The sequence below is a fragment of the Protopterus annectens genome, chromosome 3.part1 (genome assembly GCF_019279795.1).
Source record: "Protopterus annectens isolate FY-2018-M chromosome 3.part1, PAN1.0, whole genome shotgun sequence".
NCBI classification, from domain to species: Eukaryota; Metazoa; Chordata; order Ceratodontiformes; family Protopteridae; genus Protopterus; species Protopterus annectens.
Window position 1 is genome coordinate 1,257,935,755 of NC_056732.1, and position 10,613 is coordinate 1,257,946,367.

Below are 10,613 nucleotides of genomic sequence, written 5' to 3' on the forward strand. Positions count from 1 at the left end.
ACATTCTTTTTAAATATGCATGTCCTGCAATCGATTGTCAGCCTTGCAATACATAGTGCCACCTTTTACCTCTCAGATGGGTAAAGTGGTGTCTGTGACTCTGTCAGACTACCCTTGGCCAGATATTCCATTGTGTAGGGCATTAACTGATCATGAATCATCACAGGTGGGACTTCATTGCTCTGCAGCACAAACCTAGCAGTTTTGAAATGTTGGCATTGATTGGTAAAAATGTGTCATTACAATGTTAATATAGAATATTTAAATTAAGCATAGCATGCAGGTGATATATTACTTTTGCATATAAGAAAATGAGAGCTGACACAGAACACACATACATGGAGAATCTTTTCCCATAAATATTCTAACACACACACACACATGCGTTCAAAATTTCAAAAAGTAGGAAATGCATTTTGGAAGATACCGCTCCTTTAATAGTCTGCTTATAACACTAATATTTTCACTATAGCTTGTGCAGTCTATTTTGTTATATAATCCTCCTTATGCCTCCATAAAAAAACATACACACTACAAAGATACTATGACAACATATCCACTCCCAAGTCAATGCATTATTCTAGTAATGGCTTAAAGAAACCTTCAGGAGTGAACAGTCAGGAGTGAAGACAGTGTTATAGTACAATTGCAGCGGCATAGTAAAGTCTGTATTTGTTGGATAAGCAAATATATTTTGTAGGGGTGGTATATGCAGGTTGTAGAGGCACTGTCGGTGATGTAGAATGCACAATAATGAAAGGGGATGCCAATTCTATTTAGGTTGACTTGATTCCCTGATGGCATCTGGGCTGTGCAGGTCTGCTTTTGCTAGTTGGTCTCCTCCTGATTGATTTGATTATTCTCACAGTGTTTCAGGGATTTCTCAGGATAAAGACACTTGAGACTATATTTTTCTGCAATCTGCTGTTGTTTTCACTTCTTCCTGAGATTTATAGTGCTCTGATTTCTTCCATCATTTTACAGGTTTTGGAAAACTGACATTTAGTTTTTCATCAGCATGGTTAGCACAAATGAAGAGGAGATTGGATCTGAAGAACAAAACATTCTTCAAACACCAGTGAATGAAAATACAATTAAGTGGCATAAACTTCAAAAAAGGAAGACACTTGCCTATTTCAGACTTTTCATAGTAATCTTCTGTCACTGAAAAAACAAAAAAGTATTACAGCCATGCACAACTCTAGTGAATTAATATTTTGGCTACATTATTCTCATGGATTGTGGAATATGAGACAAATATTTCAGTCTCTGGTGACAATATTTCTAATGATGCATCCAAAACTGAGTTTCATTCCAAAGAAATTACATCTATGAAAAAAATGACTAACTTAGAAAAATGAAGTAGGATAGAAATGTTCTTTTCAGGGGCTTGGCTGAACGATATGATTTTGCTAGCCTGCTGCATTATATGAGTAGTTATTTTAACATACTGATCTTTAGTAACAGGTCAGCCACACAGTACTTCACAAGAGCCCTGTTCCTGCTTCTCCTAGAATAATTTACAAAAATCTATTAAGCTTCCAACACACAGTTAAAATCAGTAAAACTACCAATACATAGTAAACCCAACTTTGCTTGTTGAAACTGTCAGCTGAAGTTTATTGCATATATTACTACAGAATATAAATTAACAAGAATACAATTTTATCCTTTTTTCAATTCCTGAATAAAAAGAACATTTCATTTTCAGACGTTTTCCCCTGATTAATTTTAATTATAATTGATTGCAAATAAGCAAATGCTACTTTTAACAAACTTTTCACATTCAAACTTGATTTAATAGGTTTGTATAACCATTTGTCTATTCAGTTAGCAAAGTGTAGGCCTTCTCCTTCGCTAGGTTGTTTGTTGATTGTAGTTTGATATTACTTTTTATACTGTTAGCCAAGTTATTAAAATTCCAAAAATATGTGGTCTTCATTAGTGGATTCCATATCTTATATATCTTTATCCTGTATCCAAGTCAGAAAAATAACAAGTTCCTTTTCCAGCTTGTTAAGATACATTAGTTTGCTGGGAACATGCAGAGTTCTGTGTGTGCAGACTAATTTAAACTATCCCTTAATATACAAATTTTTTAGAATATCTGTTATTTTCTTATATACTTCTTTTTTATATACCTTTTTCCTGTTGCCATTTCTTAGCACTGGTACAGTGTAGTTTGAATATTGTTTTGTAAATTATTTATTAAATGGATACTTGGTTGCAAATTCATTCGATTTTGTTTCTCTTTTTTTCCATAAAAGCTATTTTTTTCTTAGCTTTCAGGTAGGTGCACACAATTTCCCTCCATCCTTAACACATGCTCACTAGACAGTGGACATTCTGGATATGTGCAACCAATGTTTCCCCCAAAACATTTACTTAGAGAAAATAGAAGAATCAGAAAATTACATTTTCATCCATTGCAGATTTGTTTTAGTTTGCCACAAGCCTCATTCTTTATATTAAAACATTACTTTTTACTGCAGACTGAATTGGGAGCTAATATTCTTTTTTGGCACTGTTCCACCAGGATGGTATAGTGCCACAAGGGATGCAGCTAAAATTGTCTTTTATTTTTATTTTGATATGTGTCTGTCAAAATTCCTGCACTGAGAAATATAAGTTTGGGCTTTGCACTGCAGTTTCATCTATCTAGTTGTTTCCACATTTTCTTTAATTCCAGTAAAATACACTTAAGATGCACATCTTGACTTGCCAAATATTTTTATGGCTCTGTTACTAAGATCTCAGTTATTCTTTAAACTCCATTGAAATATTATGTCTCGCTTGGAGAGATGTGGAAATCCCTGAAATGTGAGTAACAAACATTTTATCAAAAAGGAAAGAGAAGTACTTTAATTCTGCTTAAATATTTAAGTTGACTTACAGTGAATTGCCTGGCAAAACATTAAGCTAAAGTTTCTGAAAGTGCTTCAGTACTGGCTTTATTTAACTGAATCCCTCACTAGCTACACTGCTTCTCCACTGAATTTTATCCTGATCCTCCCACCATTTTCCTGTGGTGGTTCTGTAAGGCTGTGTCTCTGGCCTCCACCCTTATAGAAATCTGATAGTCCCTGCCTCTACTCTTCTGTTGCAACTATCATTTGTGTAAGCTATTTATGTAGTCTTCCCACCCACTGTTTTCCATAGATCCATAATACTGAGTGCCCACCCAGTAAGCCAGTATTACTTTTGAGTAAACCTCCTTTTCTACATATTGTCTCCATTTTGCCAGAGCTCAGCAAAGCTTGGCATCCTTACCTGTGTCCCAGAATTGTTTTACTTGTATCCAGTGCCATCCAGGCAAAGTTAAACATTTTTAATTGCTAAATCACACCTGCTTAGTTTATTTTGAGTCATCACTACTGGTTACTGCTTATATTTGGGCATTTCACTATATTTTTGCAAAACAAATACTCTTCCTCTCACTGTTATTCCTGGACTGTCTTGAAATTGTCTTCAGCAAGGGATTTTCAGCTACTTCTTTAACTGATTTATGGCAGTATTCCATTTGTGGGTCGTTTCTTTTGTGTTTTTACATTAGGAGGACTAGTTTTATTTATCTTGTGGCAGTAGGTGTTTGCCTGGTCTATCTGAGATGGGAAATGTAGAAAAGTCTCATAATGCAGTCATTTTATTGGTCAGAGGACTCATTAGTCAGTTTTCTGGAGTTTGTGTGCTGCTATAAAGTTGGCTTGTTTGCATGGAGGTGCTCACCACACAGCAGTAGTTAGCAGTGCCTTGTACAGTAGCAAACACCTAGAAAGCAAATTTTCCCTACGGTTAATAAAATAGAAACTGTACCATATAAAACATTAAATATAGAGCAAATACTTTGTGCTCTGACAAGCTTAAAGCAGTTAGATGAACAGCAAATAGGTTTAGCTGAATTCAGTACGGTGTAAACATTAAAGTTAGCAGGACTTATTTGTATTTAGTATAATCTGCCCCAACAAAGCTTCCTTATTAGTCTGAACCAACAAAGCACCCTTAATAGCCTTCTAACCCCAATATACCACCCCCTTGTGGATCACCAGTCAAAGGACTGCACAACATGGATATGCAATTCCCTAATGTCTCTGTAGCCAGCTTGGTGGATATCTTGCAACTCTGTAACAATTGTCTCATGTTAATCAACAACCAATTAATACTTAAAGAAGCAGGCATAGTATGCTAGTGGTGTACTTACACAATGACACTAGAGGTTAAACTCTTGCAAACAAGTGTACATGAGGTTGTCAATACCACGCACACAACATCCACCTCATATAACACACAATCTCAGAAACTCTGTACAACCATGTCAACGACTGCATAGAGGCTGCTGTACCTACCAGAAGTAAGCCCAGAACTAGTCCTAGAAACAAACTGTCCTGATGGCATACCAAATTAAACAGGCTATCCAACAAAAGGAAAAACATTATGGTAAAAATTAGGAAGGGTAATTCCCATAAAGATAAAAACTCTCTCACCAAACTAAATAGGTAACTAAGAGGGCTGATCAGGTCAATCCAAGCCAAATTTGAGGTTAAGATAGCTTCCCATGTGAAAGATAACCATAAGGCCTTCTTCAGCTATGACAGAAACCTCAAGGGTAGCACACAGCAATGTGCTGAACTGGTGGTTAGTGATGCCACATTTACTGAATCTGGTGATATAACAAACCTGTTAGTTGACAAATTCAGTTACAACATTCCCCCAATCCCACTCCCAACCAATTCCCAAAAAATACCCTCAAACATAACCCCATCAGCTAGAACCAAAGAGCATGGAGTGGCTGTGCTTGCTTAACCCAAGAGCACAGCCTCAGTAGGCCCCAATAACATTCCAGCTGCTTCCTGAACAGTTTCAAATATGATTTACCAGTACACCTGGACTCACTGTTTAATGATAGTCTTAAAAAAGGCTTTGTGTTGCATGAATGGATGGCTAAACTGGTCAACCCCTTCATAAGAGAGGACTTTCAACAGATCTCAGAATCTACAGAACCATTAGTCTGACTAGTCTTATTTGCAGAGCCATGGAAAGAATTTTCATGGGAATTATCAACAAGGACATAGGAGACATCCAGACACTGAATCCATCCCAGTTCGGCTTTGTCAAAGGAAGGTCATGTTTACTGAATCTAGTGAATGTCTTTAAGAAGGTCACTAAGGCAATGGATGAGGAAAAAATGGTACATACTGCCTACCTGGATCTGGTTAAAGCATTTGATACAATACCCCATGTGGGCAGTGTCAACAAACTTATGGAACCAGGCATAAACCCATTTATAACATTCTGGATAGCTAGCTGCTCATGGATAGGACCAAAGGTGTTAAGTTCGATGAGGCCACCTCGACCAGCACAAAGAGTCCAGTCACCAGTGGAGACCCTCAAGGCTCTGTCCTGGGCTCAGTCCTCTTTGGCATCTATTTCTCAGATGACAAAGCCAATGCCAGTGGCCTCCTGCTAACAAAGTTCTCAGATGATTGCAAACTAAGAGCAGTCATTGAATCCTCCAAGATGAAAACACCCTTCAGGAAAGTATAACATAGCCAAATGCTTGGTGCCAAAGCCATGGCTTAAAACTCAGTACCAAGAAATGCATTATAGTACCTTTTTGGAAGCTGGCCAACACTGGTAACTATGTCATCAATAAAACACCCCTAAAAGTTGATTCACTAGTCAGACATCTGGGAACTCATGCAATTATTTACCTACTATTTGATCAGCATGCGCTCAAGCTGTTAAGAAAGTCCTTCTATGTTGCTAAACTTATAAGTAAGGCTATGGTATATAGGTCTAGAAAAGTCATTGTACCACTGTACTCAGCTCTCATCAGAACCACCTAGAGTATAATGCCCCCTTCAGTATGCACAGACAATGGCCTACTTGCTGTTTTCAAAGCCTTGTCTCTTACTCAGTATCATACAGACTTCCAAAAGGTGATCTTTGCCTGGTGTAGAAGGCTTCCCTGAATCTTATTTTGATAAACATTTTGCACATCAGCAAAAGAACCAGCATCATAATTGTTAAATTAAAAGACCTGAATTTTGCTATGAAATAAATAGGAGACAGTTATGTTTCTCAGAGAATTCCTAACTCCACGTAAAAAAACGAGTACACTACAAAACCACAAAAGTGCAGAAAATAACAGAGTCACATTCAGATGTAATTCCGGTAAAAATCCAGCAAAATGAACTCAAGCCAGTCGAAGCTACCTTAAAATAGATGATTCTTTTAATTAAGACATAAACAGGATTTTGTCCCGCTACAAAACCAGAACTTCATCAGATAACATTGCTACAATGTACAAAGATGTTTAAAATATTAACTATCTAATCAAAACGAATGATCAGACACACCTTCGCTAAACAGCCAATAGGGATATCTAACATACCCATACCCAATAAGACTGTCTAAAATAGACCCACCTCCAGCACAAAGTCCGTGTTTAAAACAACTTATCTTAATAAAATGAAAAACAGAATATGCAAAGCAATGCGGACCCAAGTTATCCCCAGATGGGTCTGCAGCCAACCAGAGGGTCTTGGAAAAATTGCTGAGGACATGGACGTCAGAATTAGAAAGGGAAGAAACTAGCCTATTAAATATAGATGTGGATGCATCTATGGAGCTGTTGCCAGCATTACGTATTTCTACTAATACAAGGGGTGACTTTAAAGTTTACTATTTTTCATCTCTAGATGTTTCTACTGAGATGTGTGACTTTTTTTCCAAAGGGTGAACGTTTGTCTAGAAGAATGATCTGTGTTCAAACATTGATGAATTTGAAATTATACATTCGTAAACTGAATTTAAACTTGCTATTTCTAAATGAAGTTTATGTTGATAATCCACTGAGAATAGCTAGTACGTATAACCCGCCCCTTCATCCATCTCTTATTTTATTTCAAAATATGTGTGAACTTGACATTAGAGCAGTATACAACAATAGGAATAAACATTGTCAGGATAATTTGAATGAAAATGAAAAGGCTATGTTTGAGTTTTTGAAAAGTAACCCGTTTGTTTGTTCGTTTCATTAAACCTGATGGGGGCTGTTGCAATCAATCAATGTGACTGTTAGGAAAATGAAATCTCTTCTTAATACAGCAACCTACCAAAAAAGTTCTATTAATGAAATGAATGTGTTGTATAGTAGGATTCAAAGTTTTATTTATGATCTCTTTCTAGAAGGATCAATTGATATCCATCAATATAATTTTCGTAATGTTGATTTTCCTAGAACACCTACCATCTTTGGTTTGCCTACGTTATACAAAGATGTGTATTAACCCCCTGTGCATCCCATTGTGGACGCTAGGGGCTCCATCACACACCCACTGGCCAAAGTTTGGATTCAGAATTGAAAAGTATTGGGTATGCTGAACCATATGTATGCATTGATTCCTGGGACTTTCTCAAATGTTTGAATTTACTCCCCTTTAAAAAAGATTGGGTGTTTCTTACAATTGACAGACTTATACACAGTGATTCCACATTCTGTAGGGGAAGAATGGTTTTGTAAGTACCTGTCTAACAAAGGCGTTCCACAAAACATTATCAATACATACAAACTTCTGCTGGATTTAGTTTTGAAATCCAACTTTATTTTGTTTGAGAAGGAATTATATCTCCAGAAGGACGGTATTGCTATGGGGTCTGCATGCGGGGGTTTGTTTGCCAACATCATTATGCTGATGTGGGAACAAAAGTTCTTGTTGGCCTTCCCATATTTTTCTTTTTATGATGTTTATGCCAGATACCAGGATGACATTTTTATTTTATGGTCCAGAGACATTTATTTGATTGATCTGTTTATTTCTTACATTCATAGTACCACTAGTTTTCTTAAATTCACACATGATTTGGATGTTGGACAAATTCCCTAGCTGGATGTTTCAGTAATTAAAGATTATGTTAATTGTAGACTGATGGTCAAGATGGCCAAGCAAGTCTACTTATTCCAACTCATTTTTACAGCAACCATCCTTTATTCCAAAAATGGGCCATTGTGAAAGGTCAGCTAGTTAGAGCTACCCATATGGTTACTGACTGGTGTCATTTTTTTGGAGGAGTGTGAGTTATTAAAAACAATGTTTTTGAATTGTAGTTATCCTGAATGGCTTATTAATGAGCTTTTTGTTGACGTGAAAGAAAAAAGAGCTAATGGACATTTTCAACCCCTTTTGAATAACCAATCAGCATACAGTAATTCTGAGGGTTTGTTTGTTATGACACATGTCACCTCTAATTTTGAGATTGATTCCAATACATCCTTTCAAGTTCCAGGCACCAATTGTAACTCTGAAGTGAGATCTTTTACTAATATTTTACGAATGCTTTCATCACTTCTTTTAGCAAAGACAGTTATGCCATTAAAGAAATTTTAATTAAAAATTGGAATGTCCTGGTTAATGAACTTGGTGTAAGGGAATGAATTGGTGAGAAACCTACAGTAGGTTTTAAAAAAGGCACCAATTTGAAGTGTATATTCAAGCATTCCAAATCTATGAATATCAAAGGGCATATGAGGAAGTGCGGTGCTTGTGTTTTTTGTAAGCACATATTAGAAGCGAGTCAAGTTGAGATCAACCACCAAACCATTCAAATTTATGGTAAACCTAGTTGTAACACCAGGAGGGTAGTTTATTGTGCTATCTGCTCGGTCTGCCCTTGTTTCTATGTGGGCAAGACTGAGCGGAAGTTTGAAAATTGGATTGGTGAACACCTTTCCGACATTCAAACTAATAAAACCACAAATGCCCTTTTTAGGCACATTAATGCCCATAATGATCATTCTTTCAAATTCATTGTTTTGCAAACTTTAATTGAGTCTGATAGAGGGGGAGCATGGCCACTGCTTCTTGAGAAAGCAGAGCTCTCTTGGCAATTGCAATTAGCGGCTCATTGCTGGCTGGGCTTAAATGAAGCTTCTTTTATGTTTGTTAAAACTTAAAGCCTTGTCTAGGTGATGTTTTGGTTTTATATATGTACATAATGTTTATTTTAAAACCTTAAAGTTGTTTTTCATTTGGTTAGTTTTCATTTTATTAAGAGAAGTTGTTTTAAACACAGACTTCATGCTGGGGTGTGTCTATTTTAGACAGTCTTATTGGGTATGTTAGATAGCCCTATTGGTTGTTTAGCGAAGGTGTGTCTGATCATTTGTTTTGATTGGATAGTTATTATTTTAAATGCTTTTGTACATTGTAGCAATGTTATCTGATGAAGTTCCGGTTTTGTAGCGGGACAAAATCTTGTTTATGTTTTAATTAAAAGGATAATCTATTTTAAAGTAGCTTTGACTGGCTTGAGTTAATTTTGCTGGATTTTTACCGGAATTACATCTGAGGGTGACTTTGTTCGTTTCTGCACTGTTGTGGTTTTGTAGTTTCTCAGAGAATTCCTGTTATCTGGAACAGGCTCCCCATGCATGTGAAACAGAATTCTTCCCTAAACCTATTTAAATGCAGCTTGAGCTAATCAATAGGTAATCAGAAATTTACCCGTGGACTGGCACCTATGTCTCTGTTAGACAGAGGCAGTCTATAAGTCACCCCCTAATAAATCGGATTTGTGGGTCACATTTGGGTTGCATGGCTAGACTTATAAGGGCCCTAGTGGTCGTTAACCTAGTTTACACCTATGAACCTCTTCTGGTTGGTCCTACAAATATTTTTTTTTTGTCACTCTAATTGCTGTTAGTAAATTTCACCTTTGGACTCAGGAAGTTATAATTTTGACATACAATTATAGCTTTTCAGTGTTTCTTTTTTTCACTGTGTAGGACTATGCTGAAAATCTGCACTTGGAAACATTTTTTTCTCTTTGCAGTATTGATAAATGTTAAACCAGAAGGACAGTCAATTGTCATTTATAGTTTAGTTATGTTTTCATTACTATGATGTTTTGCTGTTTGGTTCTAGGCATAGTGTGAATTAATATGCACACCATAATATTTAGCCTCAGCTAGACAGATGGCTACTTTAATCTGTGTTCTGTCTTATCCCTTCCACCAACTTTGTGATTGTTCATGCACCTTTGCTTCAGGTCTCTTGCTGTTGGTATATTACAGCCTCCATTTACTTTACTTTATTGTTCTGAAGTACAGATAGTTTACTTTTTGATATAAAATTGCAGCATTTCATTGTTTGTTTTTATTTATTCATTTTTTTGCTTAGTATACAATAACATGCTGAAAGTTTATATTTAACATTACAAAATGAAGGAACGTAATGCCCATAAAAGAAATTAAAACCAAAGCATCAGGCAACTAATGAGCAGTAATAGAAAAATATGTACTATATAGTCAGGTAACAGATTAAGGTGCACAAACCAATAAAATAAAGAAATACTTTATTTGGAACAAAGGTTTAACTGTTTTATCTCTGAATACATGGAAATTCTTCAAAACCTGGTTAGTACTTTTAATTTCACTTCCTTTTATATCATGAAACAATCAAACAATTGTTAAAACCATCTATTTGATGAACTCACTCAGTGCCACTCATTAATTCAAATGTACAGCTCTCAAAAAACATTCATATCCAAAGCAAATATAATAAAAAAATTTCAAAATAAATTGAAAATTTTATTTATTTATCATTTGTTGACCG